Source organism: Tachypleus tridentatus, chromosome 6, assembly GCF_004210375.1.
Source record: "Tachypleus tridentatus isolate NWPU-2018 chromosome 6, ASM421037v1, whole genome shotgun sequence".
In the NCBI taxonomy this organism is placed as follows: Eukaryota; Metazoa; Arthropoda; class Merostomata; order Xiphosura; family Limulidae; genus Tachypleus; species Tachypleus tridentatus.
This window is the reverse complement of record NC_134830.1, coordinates 73,708,189-73,724,154: the sequence shown is the minus strand read 5'-3', so window position 1 is coordinate 73,724,154 and position 15,966 is coordinate 73,708,189. Positions and strand designations below refer to the sequence as shown.

The following is a 15,966-nucleotide window of genomic DNA, read 5'->3' as shown; positions in this document are numbered from 1 at the left end:
AATTTTCGCACAAAGCTACTCGAGGGCTATCTGTGCTAGCCGTCCCTAATTTTGCAGTGTAAGACTAGAGGGAAGGCAGCTAGTCATCATCACCCACCACCAACTCTTGGGCTACTCTTTTACCAACGAAAAGTGGGATTGATCGTCACATTATAACGCCCCCACGGCTGGGAGGGTGAGCATGTTTAGCGCGACTCGGATGCGAACCCGCGACCCTCAGATTACGACCGCATGCCTTAACGCGCTCGGCCATGCCGGGCCCAGGTGAATAGAAATAATGTGATAAGTGAATATGTATGACCCACAAATAAGACAGATCTTTCGAAGCAAAGTTTTGGTAACATTATTATTTGTACAAGAAATCTTGTTATATTTAGCCAAACTAGATATTTATATAGTTGTAATAAATATTTGAAACCGAAAAGACAAATTCGTGTCAAAACTTGGCATTAAAAAATAAATCCAAATCTGACTTAGCGGGAAGTCTGAGGACTAAAAAAGCTGAAAATTATATTTCGATACCTTCGATGGGTAGAACACAAATAACTCATTGTGTAGCTTTATGTTTAATAACAAACAATAAAAATTGTTTGATATCATTCAAAACGGTCAGTATACTATGCCACAATTTGCTTTTGTAAGGTTGTATTTTTACTGTTTTAGTGGTTATAATATTTTGCAGAAAAGACATTCCTTAATGAACGGTTCCAAAATTACAATATGTATATTACACACCTGCCGTTTCAACCACTAGGCTAGATACACTTAATTCGCCTAATTATGACTGGGAGTCTGTTGACGAGAGTGCAATGATGGACGTAACTGAATGAAAATACTGGCGACTTACTAAAATTCCTGAAAGTTTGTCATATGGTACCTTAGAAATATTTCGTCTTCATATCAGCTGATGCATATCATTTAAGTATATCAATAAATATCTAAAATCTTTGTAACTATTCAGAAGTGATTAACATAGCAAATGTACTCTGATTTACACATAAGTTTCGATATATTTATGGGCGTCATCACAGGAACTATGACAGGTTAAAGACATAACATATCATAAGCGATCTGTTATATTCATCACTGTATATGTGCAATGTTTCAACGAAGCCTTTTATTACTTATTTAGCTCTTTACTGATTATTAACCTTGTCGACAGGCGATACGTAGTATCAAAATGCTGTTTTTACGCTGTTGCTGTGTTTGTTATTTACTAATATAAAAAATAGATATAGGTTGTGAATCAAAATATATTACGTTTTAATGAAAAATAAAAGTTATACGAACAATTTATAGCTCTCTTATAATAATAATAATATAAGGAAGTATAAATATTATTTTATGGTTTCTAGTGACACAGCGGTGTATTTGCGAACATACAATGCTAGAATTCGGGTTTAGATATCTGTGGAAGGTAAAACACACATACCTCATTGTGTAGTTTGCGCTTCATTCCGAACACATGAAAAACAAAATCGTGTCAAGATGTACCAAACTTAATAGGTACGCAATGACCTGCTACACATCTTAACGAAAAGAAGTACAAATTTTCCATTTATATAACAGATATAACTTGCATGAGGTACTTATGGTCAAATCAATAATTATTTGAGATGATAAATTTTCCCCGATCATCAGAAATGTTTTTTTTAATTAATAATAACGTAACGTTTTGAACAAGTGTAAAGTTTACCAGACATTGTCACACAATGCACAAAATGAAGTCTAAAAACTGTTATGAAGAATGTAAAATATTGCAACAAAGTAATTAAAGTTTTCTTACATTAATATAAGTGTTCATTATAAGACTATTTTATATTTAAAGGTCACAAACTAAAAGCAGTTAAGCTTTACATGCCAAATCAACTGCTTCGCTTTTGATTGCTAACTGGTTGGGGGCATTCAAGAAAGTACATTTTAATTTAGAATATCCTAATGTTTCTATCGTTTTATTGTGCTATAAATGGAAATCGATACGCAAAGAAAGAGAACGCCAAGAGAACATCTGGTGATAACATGGAGACGGTATGGCCTGTAATTTCATTAGAGGAAAATTTTGGACCAAATTATGCATTAAGGTAGATGTACTTTTCTGCAGATAATACAAAACATTAGCTCACTCATTCTCTTGAACTCCAACTGGCACTCTCATTTAAGAAATTTATGGCCGAGATATAACGTTGTTAAAAGCTCCAAGAAGGTGTATTCTCGCCTTTCCACTCAGTTGCGCATTCTACAAAGAACAGCGTATTACTGGATATTTGGGCGTTCCATTCCTTCGACTCCCTTCTGCAACTCTCTATTCATCACTAAACGGTCACTGGGTAATGATGATACGTTTCCGACCAGCTTGCTAAGAAAAGAAGACAAAGCAATTAAAACGCCAATTCCGTGGCAAACTTGATATTTATGAATGTCAATTATCGGCAGCGAGGTCCCCCGCGGCTTGTTAGTGATGAATTAGTACTTGTATAAAGACGAGGCATGTTTTCCAAATCGCATGCATTGGCTATTATTTTCTTACAATTCAGCAGATTTTATGACAAGGAGCGGAGGCTGAGTCACCAGAACAATGAACGCGAGTATCAATGCGTTGAAGTTTTTGGACGCCCTAACGTTATTAGAAAAGTTCAAAATTACATTTCGGTTGGTTCATTAAAATCGAAATGTTTTAAAATATTGTAATAAAATACATAGTAGAAAAATAATTTTACGCTAAGTGCCTCGTTGCATAAATAACTGAAAACTGCTTTTATTATCAATACGAAATTTCCATAATTCCACTGCACCATTATATTTGGAATTCCCTATTGATTCAATCTTAGTGTTAGGCTATTATTATTTTTAATAGACGTGAATTTACTCAAAACTTAATATATATAATAGCATAGTGAGATAAAGAGATACAGAAAACTTATAGAATATTCACAATTAAACTACAAGTCCTGCTAAACTTCTCATCAACCTCTTGTAGTGTAACTTTCACCGTTACACAATGAGGGCTCATTCACAAAATAAGCTACTTATTATCTAACTTGAGCACGTTAGATCTGGAGACTTAAGTATCGACAATAGAGATTATTGCTTTAGTAAAGTAGTTCTTCGTACGTCAGCATTATTCATTTTTGTATTACAAGAATGCAACATCAGAAGTAATAAAAACATCATAGGACAAAAGAGTTAGAAATATCTGAATGGAACCATGATTATGGAAGATATTCTTCTGTTATGAAATCAAGAGAAAGTAAATAGTTGAACAATCTTGTGGTAATAAAGAAAAATACGGGATTTTAGACTCGTATTTACGTAATATTGGGAAATATTTTTTGTCATACATGTCGTCTCGCAAAACATTCCAAAAAATAACAAGCATCTTATCCTTCAAAAGCTTATTGTGTATTGTTTAAAAGTGATAAAATAAATTAATAATGAATATGTACTTGAATTTATTGATATTGCTTCCCTTAGTTATTGGTAATCTTAAGAGCTTATGACGCTAAAATTCTGGAATTTGACCACTATTTGGGCATAACACAGATAACCAAATGAACAGTTTTAGGCTTAATATTCATCAAATACTTAAACACAAATTGCTGATGCTACATTATAGTATTACTAAAACCCGCGCGCCTTATACTGAAACTTGGTATGTCAGTACGTCATCCATTTATGCAAATTTAAAGGCTTATAACGCTAATAATCTAGTTTCGATACCCAGATTGGGTAGAGCCTAGACAGCCCATTGTTTAGCTTTGAGCTTAATAACAACTAACTACCTATTTGACAGTTTCAAAGTGGAAACTATGTGAAGCAATATTGCATAGAAAATAAGAGTGTTAGTGTCTAATTAGAGCAAACAATGCTGATTATTTTTAAAATAAAGGTGATCAAATAACTATTTGATATAATATAGAGGTAAAGATAACCAACAGCTCTATTTATTGAAAATACTTTTTTCTTTATGAGAAGTAAACTGTTTAAGAGAAAATCCAAATGTAATAAATACTGTTCGAAATAAAGGTAAATTTTATACAAAGTTTGTGATGATTAAAGGTGTATAGTTTATAATAAAACAAACAAAAACGAAGTAAAAATCACTTTACATTTAAGAAGAGAAGAAGGAAAGCCACAAATAGGAAGTATAAGGTTGTATTTCTAATTGTTATAAGTATACAAACTAATTGTGGAAAAATATCCGCTTGGAGTTCAAGCGCAATAAACCGAATGTGAGGGTTATTCCACATAAAAAAAAATATGGGCGATAATATTCCTTGTGTTGTATTTTTGCTAGTTAAAAATGCGAATATCACCGAGAAATGAAGACTTATCAGGACGAAAATAACTCACTACAATCATTGGTGCTGTTTGAGAATCTAGAAAAACGACCGTAAAGAACATTAAATTTTACGGCTTCCTGTGCATGTAAATTAGGGATCTGGAGAACAGAGTACTGTGCACACTTCGAGAGTACAAACGAGAAACGCTTTGAATAAACGTACTGATTGAAAATGCTTTCCTCTATGTTTCATCACATAATTGAAAGCCATTGGTGAGAGGCAGATGAGCTAACAAATATATATTTCAGAATTCATGGAAATGGAATTTGATTGGTCGAGATTTACATACCGAAATCTCCACCTCCAAAACCAAAGATATACTTGACAAGATGAATGATGTGATGAAGGAGCAGGTGCCGTAACCATTCGAAGCGACAGTCTGAAAAATATGGAAAACCATTTAAAGGAGAGACGTTTACAGTCTGACGTAGTCAAACTACATTACATCACCAGCTTTCAAAACAAAATGAATATTTTTTGTGAAAAATAAAAATTGATGTGGTATGTGAAGTTCATATGCAGTTTAATATTAATTGCTTGCGAATTTACTCATTTGAAAGTGAATGAAAATAAGGTTTAACTGAAAGTGGGAGAAAATATACTTCTGAGGCAAAAAAAACAAACACTGTTTTCATACATTCTGCAGTAAAAATGTTTCACACAACACAATAAAAATTTCCGAACACTTAATCAGAAACTAATAACAGATAATAAAAAGAGAAGCAACAGTTGAATTGCATAAATAACATACATAAACATGATGTAAAATATTTTCGTAAAGTAACAACATGGTTTGAATCAGTTATAGGATGTTTATTTGTACAATATTGTTACTACCAAGTTATGCAAAATGTTTAACGGTTAATCATAAATTCAAAAAACAAACATCTGAAAGCAACATAGATATAGTTGAGATTTAACCAGAGTTGTAAGTTATCTGCTCTGTGTTTTAGCGAGTAACCTGACAATAGCATACATCTATGACATAATGCAACTCTCATCAGTAAAAGAAAATAAAGATTACAGTTAATCCGTATGCGATGTTTCGTGGTTAATCATTTGCTAACAAAATCGTAATATAGGACTAGATTTAGCGCAAATATTTATAGAAATTAGAACGAATTTCCGTCGAAAGTGACGACGATGATGGTATATTCGTAATGAATTATGCACCTCTGTGTGACTTTAATGTTATTGTTATTCAGAATATCTCTTGAAATGAAATTTAAAAAATGAAAATACGTAAGTTTTTTTTTTTGTTTTTGAATTTTCGCACAAAGCTACTCGAGGGCTATCTGTGCTAGCCGTCCCTAATCTAGTGTAAGACTAGAGGGAAGGCAGCTAGTCATCACCACCCACCGCCAACTCTTGGGCTACTCTTTTACCAACGAATAGTGGGATTGACCGTCACATTATAACGCCCCCACGGCTGAAAGGGCGAGCATGTTTGGCGCGACCGGGATGCGAACCCGTGACCCTCAGATTACGAGACGCAAGCTTGGCCATGCCGGGCCATAAATACGCAAGAATAAATGTATTTGATACATATACGTATGTATATATTTGCTGTTTCACTTCTGTTGACTTAAATGTATTGGTAAAAGCAATGTCGTTATTAAAAAAAATACTACTCCATGGACAAAGTACGTTGTGATTATAGTAATTTAGGAAAACGAATAAGATAAGTGAAGTAATTAAGGTGGCAAAGGAAAGTTGAATTCGAAGCCCATTGTTTGCGTTGAAAGAATTTCCTCGTTGAGTTTCTAGATCTGAAAAATGTATAACGTTTTAAAAATTAAAGAAACAACATTCCTTTGTTGGTGTTATATTTTAATAGAAGGTATTATTTCTATTTAAATAAATCCAAAATTTATTTTGGAGAAGGAAACAGAAGTTGTTGTCTTTATGTAAGTATTTTGTTCGAAATGTTAATATCAAAGTCACGTTAAACGATATGAATACAATAAAAAAGTGACGATTCTCTTTTTAAACTATTGACAATATTTTCAGAAATCAGTGTAGTAATATATATATGTATTATTAAAAGACTACCCAGTCACTGTGATACAAAATTTAGCGTTATATTTGTTATTATAGAGTGATATATTGTTTGTTTTGAATTTCGCGCAAAGCTACTCAAGGGCTGTCTACGCTAGCTCTCCCTAATTTAGCAGTGAAAGACTAGAGGGAAGGTAGCTAGTCATCACCACCCACCGCCATCTCTTGGGCTACTCTTTTATCATAAAATAGTGGGATTGACCTTCACATTATAACGCCTCCACGGCTGAAAGGTCGAGAATGTTTGATGCGACATGGATTCGAACCCGCGACCCTCAGATTATGAGTCGAACGCTTTAAACCACCTGGCCATTCCGGGCTAGAGTGATGTGATCTTTGTTTCTTATTCAAGTACGAAAAAGCATTTATAAGATACTAGCGTACATCCCTTTAAAAAATAACGGGGCAAGTACTACCACCCTCATCACTACCCACAGTATATTATAGCCTCAAATTTCAGAGTTAATTGAAATGAAAAGAAATGCACAATCAAGCTCGACCAACAAACAGATAGAAAATGAAGTCGAGGTAGTTAAACGTCGATAAATTCCGAATATTGTTGTTAGGTTATGTAGTGAAAGTATAATATGAAATGTATAAACAACAAAACAGGAAAAATCTTTGTCGATTACTTAATTTAGAGTCTCTGTTGATTAAAGAGGTTTAGTTTTTTATTAAACACGTTAGTAATATAACAAAAATAGCTTAATTCAGACACGATTTAAATGTAAAATTGAATCCATATTTTCATTTTCACATTTTATTTTCTGCGCATGCCTATAGACTACGTATTTACTTTAATCTTATTATACCAACACTTACTACACTTATAAGGTTTCAGGGCCCCCTTGCACTATGTCACTAAAATCGTAATGGGCATACGGTAATTGAACTATTCTATCTGGATAATTGCATTCTGTCTTTTATGACTTCATTCTATTTCGAGAAATCAAGCGTGGCGTGACACATACACTAGCTGTTATTATATGTTAGATAAAACAAATATACTCGTAACAACTGTTTTCATTCTGTTGCTTTATTCTTTGTTCCAAAATATTTTGTTGTCTTTCAAAATTTGTAGTGCACACTGGAAGAATTTTATAAATTTTGATAAAAAAGTTTAAATTACTCCAGATGATTATAAATTTTTATTTTAACTAACGTATAACAGTTGTATATACTAATGTTAATGAATTCACCAACGCAAAACGTTGATTTAAGTTAAAAAGTTGTCTGGGCTATAAAGGTCGTTTATTTAAATATTTTAATGAGATATGCCGTACTTGATTAGAATTTTTCAAAGATAATCGTTTAGATGGCTTGATATCTGTATAAAGCATTATACGTGATTCTGAGCAATAAAGAAACTTTCCATTTGAAAAAGACAGATTTAACACAAACTTCAACTGCACAGATATCCTAATCTAATTCGATTAATTATTTTTGCTTTGACAGTAATAACTTAAAGTAAATAGAATATGAAAAAGTAGTTTGCAAAATAGGATAATTTGTTTATGTATTCATTAAAGTATATTTTATGCACCAGTGAATGTCACGCATGCATAAAATACTGAATCTAAGATGTAAGATGTGGTAATTGTTTTGTCAGAATGCTTTAATCAAATAACGGTATTATTATTTATATCGGTTTTTCATAATAATTTTCCTGTCGTAAGTAACATAGCTTAGACTATAATACGAATTTTTAAGAGGAATAGTCATACATAGTATAAGTGACCCATTCCAATAAACACACATCATAGATTTACTGTTTCGAAACAAACATCACATTTAAAAGCAATTTATTCTCGAGGCTCTTTCTCTCCGAGGCCTGGGAATACATCAATACGTGTCATTTGTAGGAATATATGGAAGATTTATTTTCTTCTGAAACCGGTAGAATTAATCTAAACTAGTCATTCTCAGATGTAATTAATATTATTTTTAACCTATATAATTCGTATCGCACACATAAGTGGAATATCATGGATTATATGCTAAACATTTGTTTACCAGTATTCATTTCCAAACGCTTTTCCAGCAGGATTGATGGCTAGTTTGGTTAGATTAATTATAATTTTAATATTCCACATGGACGAGAATTTTTTAAAACTTTGTGTGATTTTCACATCAACTGGTTTTTAGAATACGAAAATATCAGTTTTAACAAAACCTTTCTTTGATACCGCTCTCCTAACATCATCATTTTAAAAAGGATAAAAAGCAATCTATTCCTTTGTGTATCCAATAATATTCAGTGAAAATTGTTAGGAATTCAGTTTATCTCCAACATCTTCTATGGAGTTTTATTGGTTCTCTCTGCAACATCCAACGTTTTTTTTTTCTTTCAATCCATGTTACAACATGTTATTTAACCTGCTGTGTTGTAATGATGTCACAAACTTACTTTACTGGCACATGATATGATATTTTCTTATGAAATAGACTCAACACTCACAGCTAATTATTGAACTTACTTCCTATTGTGACTAAAAAAAAAGACATTAATACTGTCCTAAGTCTAAAAAATGTAGTTTTCAATGCCAAAATGAAGTCATTATTTCGCCACGTTAAAAATATATAATTTTTTCATATAATGTAAGTTGTTAAATTTTTGTATAATGTTGTTCATGAAAAAATTCAAATATAATAAAAGGTTAGAGGTAATAACATTTTAGTTACATACACTATTACAATTGATTATTTCCCTTACAAATAATAAAATACAAACACTTAACATTTCTTGAAGGCGACGAACCAACTACTAACAATTCTATAGGCTTAAACACTTATTCAGGACAGTATATATTCTTTAGTCACCTCAACGCACCCAGTAGTTTAAATTGGACATGCTATATTCAATTTAAAATTTTTAAGCCTACTTAGAATGTCACAGTGTAATTCACGAAGTTATAATTTTTATTTAAAAGCTCCCCCAAGTGGCTCAGCGATATGAATGCGAACTTACAACGCTAAAAACCGAGTTTCGATACCCGTGGTGGGCAGAGCACAAATAGCCTATTGTGTAGTTTTGTGCTTAATTCGAAACAACAAAAACAACAATTATTTAAAAGCAAAATTCAATATTTGATTTAGTTTCCAATATTTAAAGAATATCCAGTTGTAAATAAACGTAAGATTTTTTCAATGTTTATGATATTTAAGCACTTCGCGTCTATTTATTAATTTAGGTTAACGACACCCAGGAATGCATCATTTTCTACGGTGTTTTGTTTATTATTGTACACAACTTTATATGTCTCAGATCCTGAAAATTTTTAAGAACGTGAGCAGGCGATGATGTTTTCAAGATTAAAAAAAATACCATTAAAAGCTATGTTTTTATTTTCTTCTCTCCTTATCGAGCCAAAACACAAATAATTGATTTACTATTGAAAGCTGATTGAAAAACTTTTACAAATATACTCTATAATATCACTTTAAAATGCATAATCAAACTGTAAAGCCATGATAAGTATTGAAAGTAAAATACACATAGCACGAGAAATTTAAAGCTTATGTCAACACAATATACACCTCGTATTCTTTGTTAGATTGTTTAAGCAGAGTATTCATGATGAAACTTTGTAGAATGAACGGCAATGCATGTTGTGGAGACATAAGTGTAGAGGACGACGTTTCGAAAGTATTCCGCCTTTCATCTTCAAGTCAATGTTTGTGTAGGTATTGTCGGTCTTTTATAGTTTCCTGGTGGATTGTGGAGAGCATGTTATGATTGGTTGGATTATTACTATTTCTGATTGGAAAAGAGGTTTCCTGTAGAGTCAACCATTGGCAGCCACAGGTTATTCACCTTTAATCCGGAATATCTGTTTAGTGAAGGTTTAATAGTATTAATATAAAATAATTCTTTGATTTTTCTTGTCCTCCAGAATTTGTATGTGTCGATGATTCTACTTCTCTCCCAGTTTATTCTGTGTCCAGTTGACGTGAAATGCTCTGCAATGGCTGAATTTTGTGTTTTCATGAGTTTTGTACTATCTTAATGTTCTTTTATTCTTGTCACGAGTTTTCTTCCCGTTTCTCCAATGTATGTATCGTTGCAGGAACACGGAGTTTCATAGATGACGTTTTTGACATTCTCTTTGGTAGGTCCATGTTTGTTTTTACCAGAATGAACCTTCAGGTACTGTAAGACTTCCTCCGGACTTCTATGTTGAATTTTTTGGTTAAGAATTTGAGTTTTTCACTGAAATGTTGTAGGTATGGTAGGTAAATGGTGGTAGTGGTGGTAACTTTCTGATCTTTCCTTTCTGTCGTGGTCTTCTTCATGGAGTTTGTGATGAAGAAGTAGGTCTAATCATTCTGCTCAAAACTCTCTATGATCATTTAGCGTTTTGATTCGATGGATGTCTAATCGCAAATGTTTTCTGCTCTCTTGTTTAAGCATTAGATTATACAACTTTTATCGAGGTTGCATGATCGGAGTGGAAGTGTAGGTATCTGTCCTAGTACCTATCATATCTCTACTACAAGGAAACACTGAACATCACATTCAAAACTCGACAGATTTCATAGGACAACTAAAAAAGATACACATAAAAAACGAGGATATTACGGTCAGTTTTTGCGTCACAGATCTATTTACCAATGCTACATCTTTACAAACCCTTCACATCACTAGACAACGGCAGCTGAATGACAACTGACTATCACACAGAACAGATATGAAAATAGACGCCATAATGGAACTAACAATAATTTGCCTACAATGAACCTATTTCCAATACAACGAGGAATTCTACAAAGAAACAGCTACACGACTAAAGAACAGTACACTCCTTGATAAGTTGGTTACACTATGTAACACAAATTTTATTCCTGGATAGTATGTATTATTTCTTAATTGCATATGCTGTAAAAGTACAGAAAATGGCCATTATTCCCTTCAAACTTTGCTTTTGTGACCTGGATAACGAAATTTAGAAATTAACCTATTTTCTATGTAAAAACGGGCAAATTTGAACATTTTCATTTATATGAGATTTGAATAAAACAACATATGAATCAAGATTTACATGTAGTTATACCAAAGTTATACAAAAATGTTTAGAAATGAGTAGTTTTCGAGATTTGAGACTGTAATGTAAATCACTTTCGCACAGAAGCAGAGCCCATCTTTACGAGTAAAGAAGCTTGAAAATGTCAGTAACGCTTCCTCTGACTTGCGACTTGCACACTTTCATCTAACAAATCCCATTCCTTGAGCCTTGATGTTAAAAGCTCGGCATTCGACTTTGTAAGACCAAGATCTCTGATCAAGTCATTGAGGTCTCTTTGATTGAAGTAGTATGGGTTTCTTTCACCAGCTGCACTTCTAAAATTGTAATCTGGATCTTGAACGCCACCTCTTCTTCTTATTTGCTGCTCTCTTCTGAGGATGGTTGCTTTCTATCTAGCAGAGTGGGTACATGGAGCTAATGGTAGTGTGGCACTGGGGTAATGGATGATGGAAGGTCCAGATACATGATAGCAGATGCATTCTTGCCAGCTCCACGTTTGAAAGGGTCCACCATGCAGAAAAAGCAATTGCTTGAGTGCTCAGTGAGCTCACGCCAAATTCTTAGAATAGCGGACTTCATGGCTCTCTTTTCCCTTCTGTACCATCCTGCAAAAAAGCAAAATAAAATTGTTATTATGAAAAATAAATTTATTTCACTCACAACTAATGTGTAAGAGATTCGTGCAAAATATTTTATATGTGATATTTTTTATACTATTGGAAATTAAAAAATAAATAAATTAGAATTAAATTAGTGTAACATAAAATCTTACTATTCAAGCAAGCGAAAATTGTCCGTCTTACCTTCTGGAGTTTTTTTTATTTTGCAGTGCTCGGACGTAAAATGAGGTGCGCAGGGTTTGTCTTGATCCCCAACAGGCATGCCGAAATATGCCTTGCAGGCTTCACACATTTTTCGCTTTTGTCTTGCTAAATTGGCCACATACTTAGCAGAATGCGCCTGGAAAATGCTAGCAACTTCTTTATGCCATCACTGATAAAATCAGATAGGTATATGTGTTCACTTAGGCAGCTAAAACTAAACTGGAGTGGTGAGCCCCTGTATATATATATATTACTATGGAAAATTCCAGAAAATGTTAAAAGTTTCTTGAAAATTCTCGTAAGTTCTACAATATTCTAGAAAGTTCTTGAAAATTATTGTTAGTTCGAGAAAGCTCTCTATTAGCTACTCAGTACTGAATCTACCTGGAATGTTCTGGAAAATGGGTAAATTTGAAAATTTCATTACTCAGGTCACAAAAACAAAGTTCGAAGAGAAAAACAGGTCTTTTCCATTTACTTTAGGCATAAGAAATTGGGAAATAACACTTTCTGCCCAGAAACAAGAAAAAGTAAAAATTTTGTTGCATAGTGTTATAAGAAAATAGCGTAGAAAAAAACATTTTAAATCAGCATGAATGTAGCAATCAAACATTTAATTCAACGTATACGAAAAGTAATAACTACATTTATACAACCAACCCATCCAGTAACAATAGTGTCTAATAAAAATTTAATAAAATAATACTAAAATAACTTGCATGAATAATAAGTATTGGAGACGTGGCATAGAACAAACAATTATTTTGAAAATGTCTAAGTCTTTGTAAACATTATGAATTTATGCCATAGAAAACATGATTTTTGAATAATGCCTACATCACAGTTAGTAAAAGCCTATATTAACATATGTTTAACAGTTAATTACTAATAACGCTCAAAATGAACACCTGTAATAAGTCTATTTAAAATTAATCGCAAATAGCATGCAACTATATAAGGAACAGCTAATAGCGTAATGAAACAACAATACTAGAGAAATCTATATCAGTGTAGTACTGTTATGGCGGATGATAATTTTTTTTTTTGTTATCAATCAACCAAACCTTTAGTTTTGCTAAAATTTTTATTTCGTATGGAATTCATTATCATGTGATTGAGGAAAAACACTGGTCAGTATGTGGTATAAGTCTTTTGCGTTGGTTAAATTACACAGTGAATTTTAATTAGTTGCTATCTCTCTCTCGGATTTAATATTTTCAATAAACCAGTATAACAAGGTAGCTTAAATCACAAAATCATGAAAACTAAAATATTTTAATGTTCAGTACATAACTATAATGATTATCGTAAAAATAGGAAATTACTTTTCTTGAAAATGTAAGAATAAAACTAAAACTTTCACGATGATATCCTGACAGTATAAATTCCAATACATATTACGGTATATATATATAAAGAAACAGTTTACCGGCAAAAATATGCATAACTTTTATACCTTAATATAATATATACTACAAAGGACGAAATGAAATCTCACTACTGTTATAAAGTACAAATTGTGGTATTTTCAGTAAATTTATAAATTCGAAAGTAGAAAAAGTACTTGCAATTATGAATAAATTAACAGATGAATCTGTAATATATATTGGGAAATATACTCATAACATAATGTTAAGTCTTACGAGGTCCTCTCTTGAAGCTGATTTTGTGTATAACGTTGAAGAATACATAACAAAATCAATACAATTTTTAGCTAGGATGAATATCTTAAGAACAATATAAATGCAGCATAATGTATTATTTTCAGCAAAATAGTAATCATGTAGGCATCAGCAGTACACCTCAGGATTTAAACGTGTTTATAGTTTATAAGAAAACACAATGCTGTAATATATTTACATCTCTTTAGCACATATTAGTACATATCAAAGACTCGCCTCACTGTTGGCTCGAAGGTGAGCTTTATGACATATAGAGCTAGAATACCCGACAGAAACGCAATGCAGAGAGCTCATTGCTTCGCTCTGAATCAAGAGGAAACAAGCAATGCAGTAATATTTTTCAAGATAGAAGTTTTATATATGTCATAGTATGTTTAGAAACATTTGCTCTTTCATGAAAGTGCTTTAGATGGAGATTTTGATAATAATTTTAAAAATTAGTGACAAGTTTCAAAAATGTCGAAATTGACTACATTTAAGAACTTTTGTTTACAAGACTACTTAATAAAAATGAATATTTAAAAAATATATACTTCGATCAAACTACCTACTTGAAACAGTACAATGTAACCATTCACTACACGTGGAATCCATAAATCATATCTTATTGATAAACTTTATGTTTTGATCTGATACAAGCAGTTGAAACTTAACAAACAAACTGTGACGAATCGCTATTTTTTATATGGAATAGTAAGTTATATCAGCAGTAATTAGTGCAGTTGATTGTAATATTTTTTGAGTAATTCTTTCATATATTACTATAAATTCTGTAACTAATAAAGATAACAATCCTCAAGTGACTTAGTGTATACATTTTTAAAATATTGTTGGAATCTTATTCTAGGTTAAATTATAATAGAAGCAACTTTATAATGTACTGCTAGAGATGACCAGCACCTCTAGAGCAAGAAAGAAAAACAATAATTTATTTACCTTTGGCGCTTGTACGTTTGCCAAGTTTCAGAAAAACTATTGAATATTTCAACAATATAACAAATTAGGCTGTCAAACATTACAGAGTCATCTTTTCTTAACATACGATCTTTCTCTCCTTCCTCCCTTTTGTTTCTGAAATGAACACGTGTTTATATAGTGCTTTATGTACAGTATTCAAAAGAATATAAGAACGTAACTATAGAAGAATCTTGATCTATAAAAACATGTTAAACTTAACAATGATATACTGTAAGAATACTGAAACAAAGGGTATTAACTTTTGTGCTCTAGTATATTATATCCTTGTATTTTATCATATAAAGCTCATTATAAACTACTTGCTATTCCAATAATATCAGTATTAGTGGACACTGCATAGATCAAGTACATTATACCAGGAAATAGTATAAATACATACATTTTGAAAAAAAGACAATATATAATTTCAAACTACTCAGCATTAGGGACAACGAATTAAACCAGGAGAAATATCAAAACGCAGATTTAAAGGAAATATTAACCTTATTATCTCTTCCATTTCGCATAACGGGAAGGCAAATTTAATTGTCCATGGTTATTGATGAACGTTCTAGAAACCGTAAAACTCAATTTAAAGTGATAAATGGAATGACACATTTATTTATTTTTACCTTAAACGGCTTATCAACTAAATAATCACCCCAATGAATTAGTAGCTTCAAAGCTGCATATACTTGAAATTCTTATGTTGTGCGAGTAAAAGAGATTTCAAAATACCACATATAATATTATTTCCATTTGGCAAAATTCAGGGTTAATGTTGGAAGGTGGATATCCAAGAAACTGATATAACTTAATAACACAAAATATTTAATATTCTACGATTTTGTTTATATCACTAATTTTAAAGACTAAAGACTCAGACTTAGAATTTATTCATAGTACATATTTCTTCGCCTTCCTTACTCTTATGTTAAGTTCTTGTAAACTGTAAATTTAATATTTATATGGACAAGTTAAAAAATGCACTTATGGGAAATGTATCTTAATACGTTTACTGTAACATACTACGTTCAATCTCGTAGGAGGTTAATTTTCATTTTTTATTCAGACATTTAGA

At 31.9% G+C, this 15,966-nt stretch overlaps 1 long non-coding RNA gene across 13 annotated transcripts in view; it reads right to left on the bottom strand.

Annotated features, from left to right (window-relative positions):
- LOC143252805 (uncharacterized) overlaps positions 1 to 15,966 on the bottom strand; it is a 169,686-nt gene that overhangs the window by 29,449 nt on the left and 124,271 nt on the right. For 6 of the 13 annotated variants that reach the window (XR_013029146.1, XR_013029148.1, XR_013029147.1 and 3 more), the window contains 3 exons: positions 14,865 to 14,999; positions 4,630 to 4,719; positions 2,124 to 2,356 (listed from right to left, as the gene is read on the bottom strand). This is a non-coding gene — a long non-coding RNA (uncharacterized LOC143252805). Of the gene's footprint in view, positions 1 to 2,123; positions 2,357 to 4,629; positions 4,720 to 9,058; positions 12,028 to 14,864; positions 15,000 to 15,966 lie in introns of those variants that run through there. The other 7 variants (XR_013029155.1, XR_013029156.1, XR_013029157.1 and 4 more) reach the window with 5 other exon arrangements.